Source organism: Neopsephotus bourkii, unplaced genomic scaffold (genome assembly GCF_033783945.1).
Source record: "Neopsephotus bourkii isolate Nb327-2 ecotype Australia unplaced genomic scaffold, CSIRO-AGI_Nbou_v1 NB_1783, whole genome shotgun sequence".
Lineage (NCBI taxonomy): Eukaryota > Metazoa > Chordata > Aves > Psittaciformes > Psittacidae > Neopsephotus > Neopsephotus bourkii.
Window position 1 is genome coordinate 1194869 of NW_026902257.1, and position 17024 is coordinate 1211892.

The following is a 17024-nucleotide window of genomic DNA, read 5'->3' on the forward strand; positions in this document are numbered from 1 at the left end:
ACCACACGAACAAGAGTTAGGTTAGGTTTTTAAATGCCCCTTCTTTTCAGTTAAAGTCCACATCTCATGCACTTGTATTTCTTTTGGTATTGTATTAAAACAGAAACCTTCAGATTATCAAGCAGACCAGAGGGTATTTGGCATCTACTAAGACTCAGCACTGAAGCTGTGTTTTAACAATCCTGCAAGCCCTTGCTCATCTGTCTTTAAGAAACAGGAACTACATGAATCTGTTTTCCCCTCCATTACAGGGCCACTCCAAATCCCGTTGCAATTACTAAGTAATTCTTGGCAAAGCTGTGCAAGAATGACCAAACCCACATTCAACGAATAAATTGGCAGGCAAGCCATGTTGACTAGGTGGAGGGGGAGAGCTGGGAACACAGTGTTTCCAGGAGTGCCACACACTTCCATGATAGGGCAGAAATGGGACCATGCAATGATCTGGTAGAACAAAAAGACTTGCCTGTGTTTATCAGGGGATGACTTGTTTGGATAATGAAGCAAAATGACTTCAGGCTGTATGATCAGTCAGATTCAGAAGGAAGAATACTAGGGGTTCGGAATTCCTAACGAATAGCTGAGGAAAAAGGGTGACCTGTAGCTGTGGACTACTCTGCAGTGGTAAGTCTGGCAAGAAGGAACAGACAAATCTGAAACAAAGTATCAGCTTTCACAGAAACTTACCTTCAAACCCAGCAAAGTTTGACACACTGACAAAATCAGGATTTTTGTGTTTTAAATAAAGCTTAAGAGCAATTCAGACATATATGTTAGTTACTGTGAAGAACATATGACCAGACATTAAATCCTCTATTAAATCAGAGCCACTACTAATCTGCTAGCACACCCGATGCTCAGTTCTGTGCCCTACTCTTCATCCACCAAAACATACAGAAATCATTCCCAGCAGACAGGTCATCTCTTCCACAGCCCTTTTAAGCCTACAAACAAGTGAATACAAATGTGTATACATTTTAGATATATCCATGTTTTTAGAAGTTTAATATATAGCTATACTTTGTATCTGTTTACATGCACTTTCCATACATGCTTATGCTTGTTTATGCAGAATAAAAAGCTCAACATTTTAGAAACAACCAAGTTACAGTTTTTGCACCAGGCAATGATGATTGAAACCTGAATATTTCATAGTGGTGAATCACACTGCCAATTCTCTAGGGACCAGAGCAATTTGAACTAGCATAAACGAATGTTTCCCAATCTTCTGCTGCTTCTGTAATGAGTTATGTTCCAGCCCTGCCAATCATTTATCGGAAGGCAGACCCACTCTCAAGCTTTTTAGCTGTATTCACTGTTCGTGAGTGCTGGGAAGGCTGTGCTTACTTCCACATGTGCAACTGTTGCTGACACAACAGCAGCCCATCCACACTTTAGACCTTCCTCCAAAGCCATCCATGCATTTCCTCAGCGCTTTCCTAACACACGTCTGCATGGAGCAGAGGGACGGAGAACCCTCAATTCAGAGCCCATTCTCCCATCAGCTTTTATCTTTCCCCAAATCATGAAATGAAATAAAATAATTTCTAAAACAGCAAAGACTGAAGAAGAATGCAAGCAAAGCAGTTTCAATCCCTGTACCCACATTTAAACTGGCTGCCCTCTAGACCCAGACTGTGAGCCTTTGCATGCCAGCAGCTCTGCCTGGAAGCCTTCTGATCTCAAATGTTAACACATTCCCCCACTGATACAAGTTTAACCTCAACAGAAGAGAGGAAACAAGCTGCTGCACACAGATTACAGCTGATGAGCAGTAGGTAATGACTGGAGCTGTGTCAAATCACAGTTATGAATTTCTCTCCCCTCCCCCCTCCCTTTTTTCTTTCTTGAGGTACATACGGGTTCACGCACTGAAGTTTTCCTTTGAGCTTACTGTGCAAATATCTGAACTTCAACCAAAACACTGCCAAAATAACACTTGTAGGGACTCGCCTGAATGGCACAAGAACCTTTGGGCAAATGTGGGCATAGTTTTGCTCAGGGAGCTCAAACGAGTACACTTGCAGATAACTAAAATAAATAGGAAGTTCAACTGTAGATTACCAAACTCAGACAATTTTTTCTTCCAAAACGTGACATGGCATTGGCAGCCTGCTGTATGGTGATGTTCTTCTACAGTTAAAGATGACATTAAGAATTTCGTTTCTACGCAAACTAACAAAACCAAGATAAATTTTGCTCATACCTAGCTTTGATTATCTTTTTCTCTCCCACAGGTCCTCAGCCTCTAGTTGTACCAAAACATTTTTATTTCTACTCTAAATCACCTTCTTTAGAAGAGAATTAAAATTGCTGACAAGACCCTCTACTTCTAGCTGGTGTCCTTGCTCCTGTTACCATAAGGGGATTTATATTTTCAGACTGACATTGTTTCTGTAGCTGAGCATTGCATTGGGCCATTCCTTAAGGACCCATAGCACAAAATCCAAGGTTCAAAGACTCTAGGCCAAAAATCCCAAACAGTTATGAAAAGCACAGAAGTGTATTAATATAATAAGATGTAACAGGTGTCACTGAATTATGAATATATCCCAGGATGTTATCAGTTACTATTAAACAAAGAAAACAACAAAAAACCCCAACAACAAAATAAGTCTTTTCACTCTTGGTAACACCACCAATGTCAGTCTGTAAAATCATTCTATCAGAGGAGTTACCATCAATGAAAGTTTTCTCGTGTACACAGAACCGAGAGAAAGGGGAACTTGCAATGGAAATTACTAGAGGTTATAAGCTAGTAATAGAAAATCAACAGCATTTTTCCTTTATGTCATCTCCCACCACCCCATATGCTAACAGCTGTCCACCAATCAATCAGTCTTGAGGACTCATAAGTTACCTCTACTCCTCATGCACAGAGAGTAAGCACTGGTATCTCTCAGAAGGATCCATACCTCTAAAACTGTTTTCAATGTCCTAGGAGCAGTGGTCTTGCTCCATCCCTTTTTATTCATAGTATTTTAAAGTCAGATGCAGGATGGGTTATTTCCTTGATCAAATTTTCAGAAGTTGAAACTTCAGCAACACCCCAGGAGAAAGCCCAAAACACCTAAATAAATTAAAGCCACAACTTGCATCCAGCAGAGCTCTGAGGTCTGTTTCCTGATGGCTTCTATCTATCCAACATATTACATACAACCAATTAAGTCTTTTGCAAGGAAAGCTTTTGTTTACACCAATGCTGAAAAGAAAAACAACAACAAAACCAACCAACCAAACAGTATTTAAGAGGCATTACTCCAAAAGTATTAAAATAATTAGTCCATCCACAAACACCACTGGAAATTACCTTGGGTTTCTCCTAACGACTTCAGTTTTGTTATTGTATGTAATTATAGTAATCAAGGGTTCCTATCCAGGTTCTGCAAACATTAGGTAGGTTAAAATAGAGAAGACATAAGGAATTGTGTTCTTCATTTTCCTAAGTTCTTCTATTAAAAATAAACAAAAAAAAAAACCCTCCACAACAATCAAACATGCAACCCCCTTCCAAAAAAAAAAAAAACAACCCACCAATAAAAACCAACAAAACTCACAAAACAAAACAACAAAAAAACACCCAAACCACAAAAACCCCAGCTACCTACAAAAGTCAATTTTGCAGTCTCAGTTTTTTAAATAAATAAATAAGATCCGTTCAATCTAAGACGCTTACGACTTAAAAGTCTCACATATCTCAAGAAAATCCAAGCTCTCAACATCAGCATCTTACTGCAAGAATGCTAAAGTCAAAGCTCAGTTTCTACACGGAAGCAAAAATTCATAGCCACGCATCCAAAAAGGTGAGCCAAGTAAGCTTTGCTCACCATCCAGAAGGAAACCCTAAACAAAATAATTTCAGAATTTCTAATTTTGAAAATGTGAGCCTAACAATAAACAAGTACTTGAAACCTTCATCATGCTTTCCCAATTCTATTATCTCCACACTGCTATTCTAAAGCATTTTGCTTTCAAATGATGAAGACTGTGTTCCTGAGAACTTTAATTAAAAATACAGTTTAACACCTGAAGATGCAAACAAGCTTTATTTTTCTTGCAAGAAAACTCTGTTGACATTGTTCAATACATAGGCAATTGAGTTAACACATCAGATCGTAGGCAAAACCCCTGCTGTATTGGAGTCAGTCACATTTTTGGCACTGACTTCACCAGAACCCAGATTGTGAGTGTTGTCTGCATCAGACCGCTAGTTTTCAGAACCTCTTTATCTTCTTTTCCTTATACCATTCTTTTAAAACACAAGTAGGATGTCCTGACATTCATGACTTTAAGAGGAAACAGAAAACTTAACACAGTGAAAATGTTAATCTAATGGTCAAACCAGAAAACCTTTCAGAAAAGTCTCATCATGATTACATGTGAATTACCACTGATGAAAGAATGTCACATCATAATTTTATAAAGTTCTTAATTCACAGTATTCCACAACCTATGAAGTGACTGCATCTTTCTTGCATAGATTTCAACTCAGAGAGGCGCACAGGAAAGAAGCAGAGACCTAATCATCACAATTTGCAATAGCTAGCAAGAAGTCAGTAACCAAACACGTACCTTACTGTCCTGCCTACACTGCTTCCCTTTATATTGAACTCATGTGTGCAATGTGTATGGCACAGTATATATTAATGGCTCTGTCAGAATCCAATGCTACAGTTTATACTCTCCCAGATAGACTGTAATGGTCTTTTGGATGTAAATACTGTATTTTGATGCACATAACCCATGACCTGGGTAACCTCCACTGCTTTTCAGATCTTCCTGAAAGCAGACTCTTAACGTAACTGTATCAAGGCTGGCGAAAAGGGCAGAAAACAGTAGCAGCACATCTTACAGAAGCAAGAAGGGTTCTCCAGGGAAAACCTACTTTTGTATTACCTACTCATTCCCTGCACTCCATTTAATACAGGCATTCATCTCTTGCCTACATTCAAGAAAGCACTGTAACATATTAAAGAATATACTTTTCAAAAGACTTTTTACAGTCTCCCAGAAACTCATATGAATGTTATGTTATAGCACTTTAGCACCAGTAAACAGGTTGTGGGTCCCACAAAAAAAACTATCGTATTTAAACAGGACTACGTATAATTTTGGATGACAGGATAACAAATCCAGGAAAGCACTCTTTCACAACAGTATTCCCTGAAATTAAGGGACAACTGCAGAATTACGCATTCACCAAGATGCTTTGCTGGGTGGAACAATAACCAAAATATTATATATATTAAAAAAAAGAGCAACAAGCAAACCCCCCTCCCGCCAATCTTTTTCACTACCAGTAGCATTTTTAAGTAACCACCAGACTCCAGTTCTTGACTTTCTGCCAGATAGTTTTTGCAATATGTTTCTTTCCTAAAAAGTTATCTCCGAATGTTAAAACAAGCTTGACAATAATAGTCAGATGGCTTTTATCTGCACAACAAACTCAGTTACAAACCATCAATATTTATTAGATATAAATCTCACGCCTTCTTGCAAGTTATAACAAGTTATATAAATCAATCTTGCTCAAGATAATCATCAACGTATTTTGTAACTTCAACACCATTAAAACAGCACTCACCAAGTAGCCCTTGTCATAGTCAGCAGCTCCTTACACTTAACTTTCTGCACCTTCATCTTGTATCTGGCTAAACTAACAAAATTAATATTCTAGCTTCCTTTCTCTTCTCACACTTAAGCTCCAAGGCAGAAGTGTGTCAAGCTAAAGAATGGAAATAATAATGTATTATTAACATGTAGAATTTGCACAGATCAGAGGAAAACAAAGCATTTTGCAGTGTGAAACACTGAAGATGTTGCTGTTTTGGGTGTTTTTTTTAAAAAAGGCAACAAATTTGGAAAGGGCTTACAATTACAATTTAAACCTTTGGATCTTGCTAAGAACAGCTGCACAAATATTTGAGGAAAACTGTAGCAAGTAGTACCTTTAGACAAAAATAATAGATTTTATAGTGCTCTTTAAAACTTCCATATTGAATTGTACAGTAAGCTGATATTTTCACCAGTAATTAAATCACTACATGAAGAATCAGAGCTGCAGACAAAGTTCCCTAGCTTCCCTTAAACCCGAAACAAGACAGCACAACGTACTTACAAATTTCTGCTCTGCTCATAAAATTCTGCCACCAAAGATACTCCTACACCAACCTCCTGTTAGGCTGCAATAAAAGCAAGCCAGCAGAACACCTGAGGGAGTTCAGAGTTTAATTCAGCAGCTGATGATATTTAAGCATATGGTCAACATAAGCACTTCCCTGAATAAGGACAAAATTAACATGTGCTTGACTGAACTTGAGCTCAAGCAGACTTAAAATTTTACTCAAAACTGGTTGAATTAACAGTCACACAAAACGGGCTTGAATACACTCCGTCGGGCTTGAGTACACTCTGTCTCTTTCTATATACATGTTTTTTAAAGTAAAACACTCTGTCCTACCTTTTTATAGGTAAACCTCAATGTTCAGCAACTGCTCCTACTGATTTAATGTAGAAATGTTTTTGAAGAAAAGTACACACCACCACCCCAGATGATTCAGTATTGAGGATTTATCTCCAAGCAAATGTCTCAAAGGCAACAATAGTCACTTCATTCTTCCCACCCAAAACAAAGGCTGCAATCTGTGACAAGTGTCTTCCACAGGAAACAAACCCAATCAACCAACTAAATTATTCTAAGCAGTTTTAAGAGAAGTTAGGTAAGCTTTACTGATTTAATATCAGAATAAACCTTATTAAAGAAACAGATTTTAAACCTTTGCCCAATATGTCATCTGATTCCTGTGTCTGAAACACCCTTAAATGCACTCCTCAATGGCTTCTGGAAATATAGTATAGACATACACACATATATGTTCCTTTAAATATATAGTGTATGGGAGCACACAGTAGCTGGAGGGCAACGGCATCATTGTGCAGTGGCAGTAAGCTCAGTGAAACATCTTAGACACCCAAGCATTACCTTCTGCTTATCAAAAATTATCATTTAGCAGTTTCTCATTTCTGAAACACCTAGAGAAAACTAAAGCAAAGTTCCAAGAGCACTGATCAAATTACATATTTTCAAGAAAAGAAATAAAACAAAAGCAACTTCATCATATTCCAGCCACTCTCTTCTTGGAGAAATCTTAAGTTTTAAAAGCTCCATCTCTTTGCTTGTTACTATTTTGTCTTTCCATCTCAAAAAAAGATAGGAAAGTTGGTTGTAATGCAAGGCTAATTCAGTCTCTAATTAGTTTGAAATCTTAATAGCCCTGATCTTATGTGTTAAAACTAATTTTTATCACGTCTGATGCTTCATGGATGTGTCATATTCTTACTGTGTAGATCAGCACTTGTCAAAATTTTATTATGAGCAGCATAGTATGGAAGATAGAAATTTCAAATATCAGATCATGTTGTGACAATGCAACAAAAAGCACACAGCTGAAAACAAAGCAGCTGAGTTTATTCAAGGGATGGAAGCCTTCTTCCCAAAAGAGAATTTGGGAAGATGACCTCCAGTCTTTTCAGAATTCTGGGTCCAGGTTGGCTTTAACATTAGAAAGGGAGAGAAATATGTACCAATACAAAACTGTGCACTCTAACAGCTTTTCTCAGGTGTTGCAATTGACAGCTACACTGAGTAAAATACAAGACATCCTCTTAATTTCTAATCAATTGCAGACATTAAAAGAGCACAAAATAAATGTATTGGTGCAAGTTTGGTTTTCTTGACGTGATGGGTCTATTTGTTGCAGCTATCTCACTGGTAGAGAATGCACTCAACTCAATGAGATACAAAATTTTGTATTCATATTATATAATCTTATCTTCTGTCATCAGCAACTACATGAAAAGGAGCTTCAAATTTACTCTAGTCCCAGCAATCTGTACTGGATACATTTTCAAGATGTAAGGATGGTCTCAGCTGATTCGTATTATCTCAGTGCAGCAGTGGGTAAGTGCAAACCACTATGCCATTGAAAAGTTTCTTTCCAAGATGTGACTCGTGGAAGCCAGTTTAACAGCCACATGCTCATCACTCCCATTACAAAACCACCACAACGCTTGGCACCACATGCAATATTTCCAGGAAGGAAGGCAGATGCATATTAGTATAGAGAGAAGTAACCAGACGAAGAAACACAGACAAGGCAGTAGAGATACATGCTCTGCGTCACCCCTCATCAGACCTGCCTCAAAGGGATGATGTTCATCACACCCTTCACACCATGCACTGAGAAACTGAAACCTGCAGATAACCATTCCAGCTGAGGGTTAAAACCTGGGCTCTTTTTTGCTGCTCTGCCCTGACATGCCTTGAACCCCATGAAAACACACACTTCAGGCACTGTACAGGTCAGAGATTTTGACTGACAGATTTTATCTCCACTGAAATTATTATATGCTTAGGCATAACTTGACATGGTCTGGGTCTACACCTCTGCAACAGACTGCATACAGTGACTTTCTGCGTATGTTCATTTTAAAAGAATGGTTCCACAAACTCCCGTGAAAGGAAAGCAAGAGGACAGGCACATATATTCAGTGTTTGCTGAATTTGTTACTATGAACTGGACTCCATGCTTTTTTTCATGCAACACTCAGCCAACTGTATGGTTTTATAAGGTGCCAGAGGAATGTATTTCCTGTTATCCGAAACATATCACTTCCAGAGCACATAAACGACAGTTTGTGTCAAGTATCTACAATAAACTAAGAGGGCTGTCAAGTCTGATGGCATATTAGTTTGTCACTTGTAACAGGCAAAGCTGTGTGAGCAGATTAGACAACGCTACATAATTTAATAATTTTATCATCTATTGTACTTGACATTACCTGCTATTCCTCATGATTTCATCTGCCTATAAGACTACGTGCCAGATGCAGAGCCTTTTTACTAAAATTAATATTGTCTACCCATACACAAATGCCACCATTTAATCCATAAAAGGCAAGCTTGGCTTTCAACGCCGAAAACTTAAAAAAAAAAAAAAAAGCCCCTCCAACTTTAATTCCTGGAAATCCACATGTACAAGTTCAAAGCAGCTCTTCTATAAAGGGCTAAGTGGAATGAGGTGTCTTTAGGCAATTAAAGTATATAACATGTACTTACAGACCTTTAATCAAATTCACAGAAGCAAAGCTTTAAATGCTGACCCTCTGCAGGGGATGAAGAGTGACAGAAATTGAGAAGTTAGAAAAAGAAAGAAAAATGAGATGAAAAAATAAAAACAATGCACTACCAAAAAGCCTCTGACAGCAACATTTTAAGAAAATCAAATATACAGATGGTATCAGAACTACTATATATATATATACACACATATACATGCATGTATGTCTCCAGTTATCCCAAATTAAGGAAATTGATAGTTATCAATGAGTAGAACAAGGGGAAGCACCTATATTTGAACCAGCAGTGGTTTTTAAAAAACAAGTAGCAAATCTGCCACATGCATGTACCTGCAAGAAAAGTTTGTGCTTGCATTGTAGCTTTCTTTCTAAACACAGCTTCCAGTTCTAGGGCTCCAAGGGAAGTGGGAACAGGAGAAAAGCAAACAGATAGGTTTAGGACCACAGGAGGACTTAAATACACACTGAGTAAACTAGTTACAACTAGAATAAAATCTTCCCAGGAAATACTGTTTCCAGATTCCTCTACTCTGCATATTACTCATTTCAGACTTCAGAAAGGGTTAAGAATCAAAATCTTTGCTCCAATTCTTGTGGCCTATAATCCAGGAAACAAACAACTTTAGTAGCGAAATATCACTGCTTTCATAAAATATATGGATTAAAAAAAATAAAAAATCGGGGTGGGGTGGGGTGTGTGTGTTCTTTTTTTTATATCCCTGGACCACAATTCTTCATTTTACGCTGTTGCAACTTGCTCAGCACCAATGTGCACTGCAAATTCCTGGGACAGATAAATTACTAGATCATTTGAGGCATTCAACCCATGGCTCACAGATGCAGCAACTCCTGTAAGTGCTTATAACAAAATCCTCTGTTTACCCTGCCCAAAACTGCCATCATGCCCATACAGTCTTAAATATTTACAACCTATAGGAACACCTCTAAGCTACGTGGGGCATCAGTGAATCATCATACATATTACCTGCCTTCTCTGCAGGTGTTGAGAACTAAAAACTGCTTTTGTGCAGATGCAATCCCAAGGGGACAAAATAGGCCAAAGACTTTTCCCTCAAACTTTTGCAAGTTGACCACAGTTCAAAGAATTATCACAGCTAAAATCATCACAACTAAAACGGCAGCAAACCCAGATATGTGGATAAGGCATCAGCCAGCTCCCAACTACAGAAAAAGACCTGGGTTATGCTGAAAAAAATTTCCTCTTTAAATTTGTTATCTGCCCACAGAGAATCAGGCTATCAATTTTTAAAGGGTATTTCTTTTAACTAAACTCCTGTAATGTATTTTATGCAGGATTACATTACTAATAATTTCCATGGGATTTCAGGCATGAAAAGTACCAGTTACGTCCTCCCTGGAAGAATGTGTGGAGGTAGGAAAAGGGAGAAAATATTGTGCTTTATTGGTTTATGTATAAAGCCTCTGCATGCTCACCTTTTTATGTAAAAATTCCAAACAAGAAAAACATCTTCTCCCAAAGTTTGCTGAAATCAGAAATTAACAACTCTGCAAGAGGGAATGCCCTTCCCTGCAACAGCACAGCTCAAAGTGCACACCCTTGTCCTATACTGCTTGCAAGGAGTTACAGCTGGGACACCATTTCAGCCAACTTTGGCCCAGAGCCACACAAAGGTATTGCTAATGTGATGCAAAGTCATAAAATTACCCCTGTGATAGGCAAAGGCTTGCTTCATATTTCTGGAGACATCATTTTGTTGTAAAACACACCCAGCTGAGTAGCCCATGACAAAAGCTTGTGTTCTTCACAATGTAGAAGTGGATGGTGTTCAGATTTAAACATCCTTATCAGTATTTACTCTTAGCAAACTAGTTTGTTTATTTTTCCTTTATGTTGCAGATATTTGTGCCACTTCCCAGAGATTTATGTAATAATGACCTAAATCAACATTGACAGGGATCAGCAACATACCCATTTGATTTTTTCAAGTAACTGCTATAGGTCTAGAAGTCTTTCAAATGTGTTAATCTAAAGATATGGAGAAATTCTAGTTTACTAAGCAGTTTAAAATACAAACATGATAAAACAGAGTCAGAATGACTGGGAAAGCTACTTATCTGGTTCTCCTGATGCCTCCTCAGTACAGGTTGTTAATTAGGATACTGAACAACTGCCTTGCTATTGTTTTCGTGCAAGATCCTTGACGACTACCTCTGCTTCCTGTTTCCATCAGTACTACCATGGCTAATAAATCACTAACTGTGTAACAGTCAATCACTGCATTACCTTTTTATTGTAATGCCACCATATACAGAACAATTTATTTAAAAGTGCAGTTGGCTCTTCTTTTAACCTCTATCTCTATTACTAAACATTAAAAAGGTGCAGTAATCATTTCAGCCACCACCAGAAACTGCAAGGAAGACCACATATGCAGTGAGCATAACAGACAGAAGTGACAGAAATTGATAAAAACTTCATCACATGGCTGACACCCCATATATCAAAGCCCTAAATCTCATTCTCTGCTTGCCTCCAATTTCCATCAAAGCCTGCCAGCTGCACATTTATTGAGAAGTTTGTGATCTGACAGCCACTGTATTACCAATGTTAATGATGCATCAGTCTCTAGAATTACTGGGGAAACAGTCCAATTGATTTTATTATTATACAGAGTCTCTTACATTTAATTTCAGGCAGCTTCCTACCACAAATTTTAGCAGTAACTAAAAATGCTACACAGCTGATGCACAAAACACTACAGCACAAGATGGTTATCACAGCTTCATGCCACACCTTCTCCCTCCAGGAGAGCTCCAAATCACTCAGATGCCCCTGTGTGCCCCATGAGCTCTTGGTCCATAACTAAAAGGGCTTATGCATTATGGTGTGATAAACAGTGCACGCTGCTGATATTCACTAATTTGGCCAAGAAAGCTACAGACAGACATCTCAAAAAAAAAAGAAAAAAAAAGAACAAAACAGTTTTCAAAAAATCTCAGAAATCCCTGCTATTGAAACTAGGTAAGATGTAATGGGCTCAGGGATACAGACATGAATGGGGGGCAACACGACAACTTAAAAATATACGACCATACAGGCTGCAATGGTTTCCACGGGTACCATAAATAAAGACTACACAAGTTCTTTACAGCAAATAGCCCACAGTAGTCTGTCCTTTTCATCCCAGGAGACTCTCTTCACTTAAAAACCACACTAATGACTTATCACAGCTACTAAAAAGATGCAATGTAATAAACCAAACTTGTAGGGTTTCTTTTGAATCATAACTATTTTAAACACATACCTAACTTGAAATTTCCAGTGTCAAGTTGGGAAAGGAGCTCCAAGAGATATCCAGCATCCATTCCCAGAATAGGTGCTGCTTTTCCTGTCTTTTATTTTTTTATTTTCAGCAAGCCTGGCAAAGATACCTAACAGAGCACTACTGCTTCCACTTCTTAGGTTTGGAAGAGAACAAATAAATTCTGTCACAGTTTCAATAAAAGTCATTTTAAAGCTCCGTATCTCCCTCCCAAAAGCAAGAGAGAAATACAGTTTTCCTCCTCTATATTTAATCTCATAACTTCATTTTTTCCAAAGGTCATAAACAAAATATTTTCAAGCACTTGTATTAACAGTGGTTTACCCACTTATTTTGATAGACAAGGTCTGCAACATAGTGACAAGAGGAATATATCAAATGGAACAAACAAAAACTGCTGCAGAAGCAGAATGAGATCCTTTCCCGTTTAGCTTTTATTTTTTTATTGACAACAGCAATTTAATGATTATGAGTTCTGCAAAAAATGAATTTGAGTTATTAGAGGAGATAGATTTTCAAACTGATCAGTATGAATGCTTTAGAAAACTTGCTACAGAAGAAAGTACGGTATCTGCTCATACAGAAACTCCTTCCCAACTTCACAGCAAGATCTCAGATTACAAGCACTACAGAAAAAAAAACCCAAAGATAATCACTAGCAAATGCACCAAGAGTAACAAGCTGCTTCCAGATGTGTACTGCAGCCGGGAGCTTACACAAGAGTAAGTGGTAGGAAATGCCGCTCCATTTTTCTTTCTTGTATGCTTGCAGTCCTCTATTTTAGAAGCATGCAGCTATTCAGCTTTGAGGAACATAGATGAAGTTGGCTTAACCTGCATCCTATTCCCAGGCTCTGCTCCCCAAGCAAAGAGCAAACATATCTGGACAGAAGAATTACCTGTATTCATTATGGTATCATCTAAAATGGATCCCAGCCTTAACTGTGTCTCAATCCCCAAGTTTAGAGGTAGAGCCGTGCTCCTGACTGCCCACCCGATGCATGCCAGAGGGACAGTTCAGCTGCTATTAATCCCTTGCAGAACACAGCCTGCAAACGCGAAGGGCTCACTTCAGTCAGTACAGCAAACAGTTCAGCAGCTCCCGAACAGGAGCAGAAATGTCGGAGGAAAGGGCAGAGCAGACTGGCCCTTCTGAGCAGGAAACTGAACAGACAAGCCCAAAGCAGGAGGTGTAGTGTGGGTTGTGTTTTTTGTTGTTGTTGTTGTTGGGTTTTTTAGTTTTTAAACAGTATCTAGTTATCCACTTAAACACATATTAAGCTTTCACCCACACTGTACCTAGTAGCAAATGTGACAGGTACTTTGTTAGTATTCCTTTCTGGGATATCCAGAAAAGAAGCAAGCCAGGCAGGAAAACACAACTGGTTTGAGGAAGCAGAATCTTCCAAGTATCTTCCTGATGCATAAATTTAAATATCCAGACAGTTTAGAGGACAGTCCCAACCAAACCTTTTTTTGCTTTATTGGCACAGCTTACATTTACAACACACACACACATAAACAAACCCAAAAAATCACATTCATTACTTTGCAATACATGCAATAGACTGAATGCAGGCAACTAACAGTGAATTCATTAACTTGGGAACAAACAGTTCCTATAATTAGTTACCAGAAAATATTCAACATGCATTTACAGGTTTATTCTTGAATCACTAAGTACAACTCTAGGCACTAAGGCTGAATTACCTTGGGTGGAGGGATTGGAACAAAAACCCCAAAGTATTTGAACTACCATCAGTTACTCCATTATTCCCTAGATCAAGAACCAAGTGACACACTGTTTATTTGCACATACAGCCAGTCCTGTTTGTTAGAAAGCTGTTTTCCAACATGCAAATTGACAACTACTGTAGGAAGAACACTAGCATGAGCAAGCTGATAAAAATCACGTTAAACTAGGACTTTTATCTCTCTTATACAGCTGGTGTAGACACAGGCAGTCATACCACTATTAATGTTTCAGATTATTAAAAAGACTGCTTAAGTGGAAAGTACTTAATATTCATGAAGTCTCTTTAGCATCTGATTAGGTTCTTCCCCTTCCTCTGCCTCATGCTTCATTTATTAAATTTTTACCTGGGCCAAAAAACTCAACGATGAAACAAACCACATTTATTTTGCATTTAGGAGACACTGAACGTTGCTAAACAGAAAAGGATTTCTGTCCTTTAAGAAGCTGGAAAGGAACATTTATTCAGCAGAGAAACATACCCAGCTTTCAACTTAAACTAACAAACCTTTTTAACGTACACTGACTTATGGTAAAACCAAGTTACATTAACGTAATCTGGTCTGATAAGCCATTATTACATATTATTATATTAATGATTAGGCTCCTGGGAACAGGCAGGAAGTACATACTAATGGAAGATGGGCCCTGGGAGACTGCACTGACCAACGGCAGCCCTAGACCCTGCGTCCTCAAAGCAAGGGTTCATGACTACCGCACGCAGATTACGTGATGCCAAATAAATCATACCTTGTGCCAAATAAATCCCCGGGGGCAATGACGACAGGAAAAACCCATGCCTAACAATGAAGGTCATGATCCGATCAGCACGCAACAGCGTGGTGAGTTTTATTATCATAGTCCATACAGCTTTCTGAGAGCTTCCTAACTGCATAAATGGCCTTAAAGTATTAACTTTATTTCCTAAAAATCTTGTTTCATCAAAACTGCTCCTTAAACTTCACCTCTAGTAGGCCCCTCCATGAAAATGGACTCATTTTGTGATGAACCAACAACCTGAGCCATGTCCTCCATCATGTGAGCTTAAACCTTTCACAATGTCACAGAATGGTTTGGGCTGGAAGGGACCTTTGTGCTGTTCCGTTTCACGAGGTGAATGCAGGGCCATTCACATTCAGGGGCTGAGGCATTCCCAAGCCCCCAGCAGCTCACAAATGTCATCTGCCCAGTTCACCACAGCCAGCTGCACACAAGATGGAGGCCTTGGCCAGGACAGGGCCAAACCTCTGTCATGTCAGGAGGGTAAGTATGGCCCAGCAGCCCATGCCTCAGGAGAGCAGAGCTCACCTCCTCTCGGTTTTGATGGTCAAAGGACTAATTCTGACCTCCATGTATGGCATCTGAGCCTTCCACACAGCTTTTTTTAATTACCTCCACTGCTTTTGCTCCAGAGGTGCCGCAGGGAGACTCACACCCTTGCCACACAGCTTGGAGGGGTGTGGGGTGCCCTGGGGCACCAGCAGCCATGGCACAGCCCTTGTCACCCCCAAGAGATGGCTTATCCTCATCACCCATCCACTAAAAATTAAACAAAACTTAAGCCCTTTAAAAAAAAGTCTTCATTTTAAGAGTTGAAGAAAAAAAAAAAAGTGAAGTCGCTTTAAGTTCACTGGTAATAAATAAGCATAATAATAAGGCCTAAGCATGGAGGCAAAGTTAACCACAATCCTGGGACTTGATCCAAGTCTCCCATGACAATAGGAAAACATTAGAACTATAACATTCAAAATATTATTTAACTTTTAAAGCGTTAGCACAGTTCAAAGTCTCCTCTGTGGAACAGCCCTTTTGAAAATGTCGGTTGCCTTCCAGAGACCATTTCCTCATCAGGCCCAGCGTTATTTAAATAGTGAGGAATACCAGCAAGAATAGGAAATGCTCGGCTGAGCCAGGGAGGGGGAAAGTCCTTAAAATGACTGCAGAATTCCTAAATGCTGGTAAAAGGCCTAATCCTATATAATGATTTACAAAGTGACAAGGAAAATAGATTTACTGTGACAGTTTGAAACCAGACCAACATAAATAAAGTTACTGCTCACGTGGTTGCAGCCTCCCCACTACCCCTTCGGCAGCACTGACGACAGGAGCCCTCCATCGACCTGCCTGATGATTCTCTCCCACTTACCCAGGCCTTCCTCATTGCCAACACCTAGCTAAAAGTGACCAAACAACTTAAAAAGCAAATTACTCATTCCAAAGTTAGAAGTTCTTTCCAAGGCACCAGCCTATTGATTACCACTGCAGCAATTCACATGTAACACCTGTTTGTACGGTAACCCTGGATTAAGAAAAAAAACGGTCAACTAATTATCCCTCTCTCCTCCCACAAAAATAACAAAACCTTAGACCCAAGAGTTCTGAGCTTCGGTTTTATTCATTAAGCTCCTGACTGCAGCACTGCAGCTGCAGTACGCAAAGCACAGTGCCAAGTATTAGCAGACCAAGCTCACTAACCATTTCTCTGGCCAGTTAATGTGATGTGGGTCAGGAAGGCCTGTTACTACTTATCTGTGGCTTTTTTGATATATAGAAGACTCACAGCCACATTTAACTATTTCTTTGCTGCAGAGCAGCTGAGGCAGTGGCAGGGCTGCTGGCCCACATCCCCTCCATCACTGGGCCCCGCTTTGCTGTGTACAGTGTGGTTACACGGGTGTGGAGGGACGAGCTTTCCTCCACTGAGGCAAAGCCATTCAGCTTACAGCTGCACAGCCAAAAGCACCCGAGTGCGCTGGCAGGGGACCAGCTGCTCTTCCCTGCCTCCACAGCGCCAGGCAGCTGCACTGCCTCTCTGTGCGGACCCACCCG

General features: G+C 39.3%; 1 protein-coding gene across 7 annotated transcripts in view; it reads right to left on the reverse strand.

Moving 5' to 3' along the window:
* The window catches only part of ZMIZ1 (zinc finger MIZ-type containing 1), a 344499-nt gene that overhangs the window by 304945 nt on the left and 22530 nt on the right, over positions 1-17024 (reverse strand). The window contains exon 1 of one of the 7 annotated variants that reach the window (XM_061380028.1): positions 13342-13533. The exons of the other annotated variants lie outside the window; for them this stretch is intronic. The gene's annotated coding sequence lies outside the window, so the exon portion shown is untranslated. Of the gene's footprint in view, positions 1-13341; positions 13534-17024 lie in introns of those variants that run through there. 7 annotated transcript variants of the gene reach the window in all.